Raw genomic sequence first — 9,807 nt, forward strand, 5'->3', positions numbered from 1 at the left:
CGCCCGTGCCCGCCCATTGCCCCTATAACTCATCCCCGAACGCCAGGGAAGGTTCCAGAGGCGTGGGGCCAAGCGCGGGGCGGGCATCGACGGCGGGAGGTGCCCTCAGCTCCCGGTGGCTTTTTCCAGCGGAGCTGCGGAGTCGTTACTGCCACCGGAGTTGCCGTGGGCTCTCAGACCCCTCGGTGTCTGTGAGCGCGGCGACGCTCACGGCTTCGTTCTGACCGTGATAACCAAAGTACAGCCTGTTGGTAATGGCGGCATGGAGGCCGTTTCTAAAGGTGGGAGGGAGTGGGATGTGGAGACGTGAGCATCGTCCTGGTGTGCCGAGAACGGGAGACCTGTGTGTGGGAAGAAGAATGGGATGAGCCGAGTACTTTGCTTGGTGGCAAGAGAGCACCTGCTTGACCAGAAGCCAACCAAAAAGGGAAAGGCCAGCCCAATGTGAGCAGGGGGGAAATGGATTTGGGAAGAAAAACGTTGGAAGCCCAGAGAACCTGAGCCCAGGGTAGAGGCCGAGAACGCTGAGAGGAGGTGCTGCAGAGCCCCACAGGTGAGAAGAGGGAGCTGAAGGAGAGAAAGGGAAGCCCTCGGAGGTGGCTGAAGTGAGGGTGCAGCTACTGCCACTGACTTGGGGGTGAAGGGCAGCTGGATAAATAGAATCAGAGGTGTATTTAGAGAAAAAATTGGCTTGTACCCAAAGAGCTCCCTTAGCAAGGAGAAAGGGAAAGAAGTATTGCATGGATGTGTGCTGATGTGTACTAGTGTCTCTAAACCAACTAGGCCCTGTTCCTGTTCACCTCCCATTTGTTTTTCACCAAACAAAACGAGTCTCTTCATATTTACATTTGAACTCTTACACAGTCCACACTGAACTAAATAGGAGCATAGATAAATGGTACATCAGATAAATTATTTAGTAGACATAAAGACTCTTTCCCCTCAAGTGATTTTGGAAGCTTAGTGGTTCCTTTAACTCACGACTACCCCTTGTCTTGACTCTCATTTGACTGACAGTGCTCCCAGCCAAGGTGGTGTTCCCAACCAAGGCCCGAGCCACATCCGCATGAGTGAGGGCGGCCTGTGGTGCAGCTCACTCATGTTAATGAGAGAAATAAGAGTGTATTCTGGTGATACAGCATCCTTCTTTGTAGTTTTAGAGAAAAGTACTGCTCTGCAGTAGGTGAACTTGACTTGTTCCATGAGCAACCTGACATGGCAGAACTGTAGCAATGTAGCTCTACTACAACAGCTATGCCCTTTTCATTGCTCTGGGTTATTACATAGATTATTTTAAAATAAAAGTGAGTCTGGTATACATCAGAGTAACTGTATCAGAAAGAAGGCACTTTTATTCCCAAGCAGACTCCTTACAGAGGGTTACTTTGGCAGAACTGAGGTGGCCTAAGGACCCAGCTGGAGGTCTGTATGCCTCTCTTCCCTGTGTAGGCAGGTGCTCATACTTTTCAAGCAGGTTGTGTACTGCATCTCCCTTACTGGAGTAGGAAAGTAGAACTCAAGGGAAGGAAGCGAGTGTGGGGCAGATACCCTCTTGAAAAAACAAATGTTCGGTGAAAATATCCGTTGAGCAGTTGTGGCCTGGTCCTTGCAGTTCCCGTCTCTCTGAAGGAGAGAAGAAGTGAAGAATATAAATCTGTATGATCAAAGTAATGCAGCTATTAGTAAATAGCCTTTCTTCCTCCTTCAAGTGCTGCCTGCAAAAATATCCATTTCTATGTATACCTGTACAAGTTCTCAGAGAAGGTGAGTTTGAGGTGTATTAATTAGATAGAGAATGATTTCCTGAAATGGGGTTTAGATCAAGCTGCCAAACTAAGAAAGGGCTGGCAGTTTGTTCCAGAGGGTCCGTTTCTACACAGAAATTTTACACAGATCTAGGATGGAGACATTTCCCAGAAATTCTATGGAGTGTACTTTTGACCTTGTATAATATAAAGTGCTCAAAAATTCGAGCTCTGTAGTGATAGAGTGATGTAAAGAGGTATAAGCAAGACTTGAATAGGGTTGAATGTTCTTTAAAATCTCTGAATAGAAATTGCTTTTTCTTGGGGTTTTGTGCAAAAAGACCTGATTTAATCTCGTGTTCTTTTCCACACTTTAAAAGCACATGTTGGTTTCTTTTTTAACAAAGTATTTTTCTCAAGCTGATTGATACAGGGTTTTATTTATAAATCTTTTTAATAATGCAAAAGTTAAGGTCAGTATTAGTTTATGTCAGTTCAGGGTGTCAACTTTAGGTGACTTCTAGCTTCTGATAAACAGAGATAAGGGAATACTTATGAAGTAAAAACATATACATAGGAAATATGGATAATAAACACATCAGTTTTTCTTAGGCAACCTGGCTTCTGTCATACGAAGCTCATTACTAGAAATGATTAAACATAGTGATGCCATAAGTGAGCTGAGTAAATTCTGTTATTTATTCAGATGTACATGAGAATCTTTGGGTTACAACGCAATTACGCATGAAAGGGTTAGAAAGTTTTAAAAAAGGAAGCAGTTGCTGACACAGTGTTTGAATATAGCTAGATTTTCTTCTAGTTTTGCCTGGCAGATAAGCAGACTGTGCTTATTTATGCCATTGCTTTACATATCCGTATTATTATCTATATCATGAGTCCCTGTATCATGTGGATTAAATGTGACAGAATGCCTTTCCAAGAGTGTGAGGATAATTGTGGCATGCGCCTGAACTTACTATCTCTCAGTTTATTTTATGTCATACATATTTTGCAAGGGAATTTAATTGCACCAAGAACCCTGCTTTAAGGTTTGAAGACCAGTTTGATATCTTTATCGATGATCTGGATGAGGGGATCGATGAAGTCCGTCATCAGTAGTGAACAGATGACACCAAATTGTGTGGGAGTGTTGATCTGCTGGAAGGCAGGAGGGCTCTGCAGAGGGATCTGGACAGGCTGGATTGATGGGCTGAGGCCAGTTGTATGAAGTTCAACAAGGCCAAGTGCCGAGTCCCTCGCTTGGATCTCAACAACCCCACGTAGCGCTACAGGCTGGGGGAAGAGTGGTTGGAAAAGTGGCCCAGCACTGGTTGACAACTGCTGAACATGAGCCAGCAGTGTACCCAGGTGGCCAAGAAGGCCAATGGCATCCTGGCCTGTATCAGAAATAGTGTGGCCAGCAGGACCAGGGCAGTGATTGTCCCCCTGTACTCGGTACTGGTGAGGCTACACCTCAGATGCTGTGTCCGGCTCTGGGCCTCTCACTACAAGAAAGACACCGAGGTGCTGGAGCAAGTCCAGGGAAAGGCAATGGAGCTGGTGAAGGGTCTAGAGAGTGTCATGTGAGGAGCAGCTGAGGGAGCTGGGGTTGTTTAGCCTGGAGAAAAGGATGCTCAGGGGTGACCTTATTACTCTCTACAACTACGTGAAAGGAGGTTGCAGCAAGGTGGGGATCAGTCTCTTTTCCCAGGCAACTGATGACAGGACAAGAGGACATAGCCTCAAGCTGTGCCAGGGGAGGTACAGGAAGAATATTTGCACTAAAAGGGTGGTTAAACATTGGAATGGACTGCCCAGGGAGGTGGGGGAGTCACCATCCCTGGATGTGTTCAAGAAACGACTGGATGTGGCACTCAGTGCTATGGTTTACTTGGCATGGAGGTGTTCGGTCAAAGGTTGGACTCAATGATCTTGGAGGTCTTTTCCAGCCTTAATGATTCTGTGATTCTAAGTCAATGAATTCTCCAGTAGTTTGAACAGAAGAGGAAATGTGTAGTTATGTGTAGCAGCTAGTGTCAGTTTTGGGAAATACAGTTATCACAGGAGTTTGCAGATAGGAGCAGAAGCTGGGCAAAGTAATCCCATGACACCAGATTTGATGGAAGCAAACAGTAACATCAAATTATTCCTAAAGTCCCAACAGATGTTTTCTGATGGCACAACTTTACATACTGTTGTGATTCACAGGAGAACTTTACATGTGGTCACCTCACTTTCACAGCTAAGCCCATGTAGTATGAGATGTATCTTCTCAGCACTGATATCAGGGCTAAATTCCAACCTTCCACACTGGTGGCAAATACCTGGCATGCCATGAGGATGAATACTGCAGTGTTGGAACAGGCTAGGAGACAAACCATCACTCACCTTGGGCTGCACCTGAGAAATTATGGTATTTAAGGTACTAGTAGAGGAACATTACCCCTCTGTGTCAACGACACTCAACTAGATGAAGCAGATGGATTTCAGTTCTTGGGATAGTGACTCTGCTCTTGCTTTAGCTGACATTTGAGTTGAACTTCTGAAACACACTTTTCTCTTGCCATTATTTTGTAAAGAGAAAAAAGCTTTTTTCTTTTATTTCAGAACCACTTCCTTGTCAGATGAAATGAGAGTGGAATCTCTCCATATCTTCTCACCATTATACTTTTCACTGAGTCCATTATACTTGTTGTTTTGAGCCATCTCTATAAACTGTGGGATGTGTTGTGTAGTCAATGATTTGACTTTATTTCCTAGTTTTAGGTAGTTCTGTGAGGAGCAGGGATTTGGCTCAATAATCCTTATGGGTCCCTTCCAGCTTGAGATGTTCTAAAATTCTGTGTTCTTGTTGGTGTTACTGTATCGTAGACAAGTGAGAAACACTTGATCATGGATTCTCCACTGTAGATGCTCAAAATCAGAGTTCTGTTTCCAGATTCAATTCGGGGGGGGGGGGGGGGGAAGCCTTTAATTTGGATTTTTTTATTTTTCATTTAGAAAGGAAAACAGAAAAATCTTCCTAAATATCACATAGACATAGAGTTAATTTAAATTATTTTGAAACAACACCAAGCATGAGTGTCCAAGCTCTGAGACTTCTGTTTCAGCTGCAGCTCCTGAAACTCAGAGTTCTTGTCTCCCTGTTTTCTGTTGGCTAGGTGGACAGAGACACAGGAATCTGGAAATTTGGAATGAGGACTTGGGCAGGAATCTCAAGGTTTGGCAGTCTGGGCTCCTGTGCTTCTGGCTTTTTTTGGGTGAAAGCCCAAGTGTCCTGAGAGTCCCATTAGAAGTGAAGCTGAGAGTTTTTTCTGGCTCTCAGCTGCATCACTGGGGCTGGGGTTCCTGTGGCTTCAGGCAGAGAACTGAAATATCAGGAAACTCTGACTCTGGGACAGTCTTTATGGCAGGAGTTCCCCACAGCTGTGAACTCCGCAAGCCCATGTGCTGTAGCAACTCCTCTGGTAACGAAGAAGGAAAACTGCTGGAATGGTTTCACTAAAGCATCTTGTGGTTAGTCAGGAGTTTATAAAACCATTATATTTTTGCTTATGTTTCTGTTTGTGATGTAACAGAATTTTTTCAGTTGGTCAAAACATTTCTGGTTGCTTCTATCCACCATATACTATAGCCCACATCGTTTCATGGGGTTGAGAATAACATGTTGCTTGTCTTTGCATACCACAAATACAAGGTGTGAAAGCTGGTATAACATGAATGAACAGGACTTGTTAGGATATTTTTTTATGGGAAAATAGGTGCCCAGACAGTCACAGACAGGTTTTTAGCGTATGTCTTTACCACAGAGTTCCCCATGGCTCTTAGAAATCTTCTAAACCAGCTCAGCTGAAACCACCTGGACCATTTGGGTCTGTAAACTAATGTGTCTGCTCTCTAAACATGACTTCAAAAAACCTAATTCCAGTCTGTGTACAAAAGCAGCATTGGGCTGCTTGATTGGCCCATCAGGGAGTAAGAACTGCAGATTGTTTTAGCACATCACGTCAGCTGCTAACACAAACCTTCAGTGACATGTGTTCAATTTTGCAATGTAGGCTGGTCTAACTAGAAGGCAGATAAAGCAAACCATTTTTGTGAGGGAATGAAGACTCAAGAGGCCCTCTTGCCTATAGTCTGCATGCTTTCACTACCTGCTGTAATTCACCTCGACGGCGGGTCTCTATTTATGTGTGCTACAAAGAGACAAAAGAAGCTGCTGTGGGAAAAATCTTTCTTTCCTCCCAGGGACTGTAGTAATCCCACTCTGTACTGCAGTTACCAGCCACGTGTATGCTGCCCCTTGCTCCAGTGTTTGAAGTATCCATAACTTGCTGTAGGAACAATTTGCTTAAGATGTCATCAAGGAAACTCGGAAATGCTTGTAGTAGTTCTCAAAGGAATAAAGGTCTTTCTGAATAAGTGATATTCTGCATGTCAGAACTAAATGATGGACTGAAATATTTGTGCCTAGCATTCTTTGTTGCCTGCTGAGTGTGGGGATGGAAATTATAGCCCGGCAGTGTTAAAACTGAGCGGTCATGAAGCTCTGCTCTGAGCTGCTCAAGGACTGGGATGTCGGACAGGATTCCACAGGTTTTCCCTGTGTTGATGCAGTGCACGTGCATTTCACTTTGTTACATACATCAGTGTGAGTCAATTCCTATTTGATATGGAAGCCTGGGGAAATTCTTGATAGTGGCTTTCGTATAATACATGGTAAGGAAACATGTACAGCATTGCTGCATATGGGGCATATAGGCTGCATTAACTGTGCTATTTAAGGATAGTTTCCAAACAGTAAAAAAGCTTTTTTCACACAGGTGGAAAATAGCAATAGAGTCAGCAGCCATTGTTACATATTTTTGTGGAAGAGCATGTGTCTAATTCGTATGTGTAATGCAGCTTTCAGAAAGATGCTTCTAATTCAGTACCAAAAGTTCTCTTTCAGAAAGTAGGGAATTCATCTCAGTTATATTTGCTCCTCGGTGCGTTGTTCACACAACTACTCAGTGCCCTGGCACACAGGGGAAAGTACTGGTGTACCTGACAGTCTTCTCAGACACATGCAAACAGCATGCTCAGAATCAGCCATTCTGCCATGTTAAACGATTCAGAATGGTGCTGAACGCTGCCTCAGGTTTCTGGCATCACACATCCCTCTGCAGGCTCATGTGCACTGCTGGGCTGTGTTCTCTGTGCAGTGTGACCCATACATCAGGCCATCCTTCCTAAGTGTCCATTTAGCCTCCACTGACCTGTGCTTACAAATTTTACCCTCTCTTTTCCTAACTTTTTCTATCTTGTTTCTCTGAAGGGGCATTGGGAACATTGTGTTAACAGCCTAAATCCTGGCCAGATGAGATCAGTCTGGAGAGGATTAAAACTATAGCCTGAGTCCCAGCTATGTAAAGAAAAAGCTGGAGGAAGCAGGTGATTTTGTAAAAAGCTAATTCTTATAGAGGGTGCTCTTCAGGATATTCAGTGATATTGAACTCACTGAGTTTGGCCTGCTTACTCCCCCTCACACTCACGTGATGCACAGCAAATTTCAAGCATATGGATCTTAGGTTATTTACAACAGTGAAGCTTTAACTAAAAGACAGTGCTCAACTTCACAGTAATTAAAATGGAATGTAGGCACTAGTTTGGCTAGTAGTTTAGAATGTGGTCATAAAGCTGCTTTATCTGCATAGAGCACTGTCAAGCCATCAGGTTTTGGGACTCCCTGGTTCTGCAGGCTCATACTATTCTGCCAGGAATGTGGTCTTCAAAGACAAATTGGACTGTGTAAGTTCTTCTAAACCTTCAGATGAAGAGTCCATTAACTTTAGTGAGAAATAAATCTAAGTAGGTGGTAGGTTCACACACAGGTGGCAATGTGTGAATAATTTCTTTCATTTGACTGTAAGATGTATGAACAAAGAAGATCCTTGGATAAAGACATAAACTGATGTGGATGCCAGATGAACTTTGACTGAACTTAAGACCGAACCTTATTTTAAAAAATAAATATGTTACCCAGGATAAGGAGACAGAATAGCAGATGCTGGAACCATCTGTTCCTGGACAGCTCTAATAAAAAACTTTTTCTAGTCTATTGTATGCTTCCCTGTTAGATAGTAGTGTTCTCCCTATTAATGTGGTCTGCCTGTGGTAGGATATGAACAATAATGGCCTTGATCTCCAGGTGAGTTGTCCTCAATCCCAAACTTCTATATGCAGCCTGGCTTCTGCAGCATTTGAAATTCTGCATATAATCAAGTGATTGGGTTAAGCACTCCATCCTAACCTTAAGGCATGTATTACAATCACTATCAAATGAACTTTAAGGATGAGCTGTACTGCTCCACGTAATTTGTTACAGATGTGAGGGAATCCCTAATTTCCCAAGGAATGGTCACTGCAGACTAGATGTTGTCTGAATGAGGTAAACAGACTGCACTTAACCCTTACTGCAGAGATTCAGTTCTAGTTCTGGCAAAAACATGGTTTAAAGTGGCCACTATTGCAGCTTTTTAACCTTTCCTACTCCCCATATAATTTTTTAGAGTAGGGCCTAAACGATTATTTAGAACAGAATCATGGCATTCCAGTAGAAAATTACAGATTACTTTCTATGTTTGGGGTAAGACTAGTAGGTATATGTCACCATCAGATATTAAGTGTTGACTTTCATAAAGGACAATAACAAGGATCATTTTTTCAAGACCCATCCACTGGAATAATGATACTTAATGATTTTTAATATGGAAATACATTGTTTGCAGAACAATGTGCATGTCATGGACCAGTTGTTGAATTTTGCTAGCAAATCAGTCAAGTATGAGTGGAAGTCAAGTGAGTTTCTACTGCCACTCAACATTTTTTGGAAATTCAAGGGTCAGTTGGATGTTCATGAGGAAATTCTTTGTTCCAGCAGTCATTTTTTTTCTAATATGAAGTCTGAGATGCTAGCACTGTACTTTTGTGGAACTGTTTATCATAAACTTATCTGAATATATAAGGAAGGATGGCTCTGAGGATGTTTGAATCTTGTGCCTCTGGCAGCTTGAAGGAGCAGAGGGACTGTGTGGGTTGTTCTCTCTGGATCTGTGGTTTTTTATAGAACCTCACACCAAACATTCAGCTCTTGTGGGAGGCTTGCGTATCGCTCCACCAAGCGTGGCTTTCCAGAGGGTTTGCACTTTAACATCAAGGGCACTTGCATGTCTCAGGAGTAGGTAATCTGCCCAGACAAAACTTTGGGGAAACACTTCTAAGTGACAGCTGTATGTTCCCTGAGAGTGCTGTTGTACCAAGAAATCAATGAACTAGTCTGGAAGTCCGCAGTGTGAAATTGTTTTGACAGAGCTGAGTGGACAGGTAATAATAAATTTCCCAGTATTTTTGGATAGGAGACAGTTTTGAAGTTTTAATTTTTAACATGCTGTTAAAAATGTAATTTCAAGCAGATAATATATAATTATAAGTTGTTTATTTTTCTGCTTTCCTGCAGAAAAGGAGTCATATAGGACATAAATAGAACACCTCTAGAAAAAGAACTTGGTGGGGAAACCGTCCTGTGCTTCTCTTCTTTCTTACTGATCCTTAATTTAGAGATTTCTCAAATAGGATTCCATGCTGTATCTTGAGATCCACCTACCTACAGCTATTAAGATGAGATGGAATTCTGAAAATATATAATATTTAAATGGGTTAATCCTGATTTTTTTACATCCTTTCACAAAGCAGGCAGCAATTCACTCACTGATGGATAGAGCTAAATAAAGATCCTTTTATTTGAAGAAAATAAAACTTTATTAATAAAAATAAAATGAAACTAGTACTGAAAAAATACTAAAGAAAAGAACTACAATTAATGATAAAATAGACAAGGAAAAGTGAGTAATGAAGTCAAGGTTCTTTCAGATATGGTTTATCCTCTCCATTATGGCTTGATCCAGAGCCCATTCAACAGGTTCCCCTGAATTTCATATCATAAAATCATAGAATGGTTTGGATTTGGAGGGGCCTTAAAGGTCATCTCTTTCCACCCCCTGCCATGGGCAGGGACACCTTG

Source organism: Chiroxiphia lanceolata, chromosome 4 (assembly GCF_009829145.1).
Source record: "Chiroxiphia lanceolata isolate bChiLan1 chromosome 4, bChiLan1.pri, whole genome shotgun sequence".
NCBI lineage: Eukaryota > Metazoa > Chordata > Aves > Passeriformes > Pipridae > Chiroxiphia > Chiroxiphia lanceolata.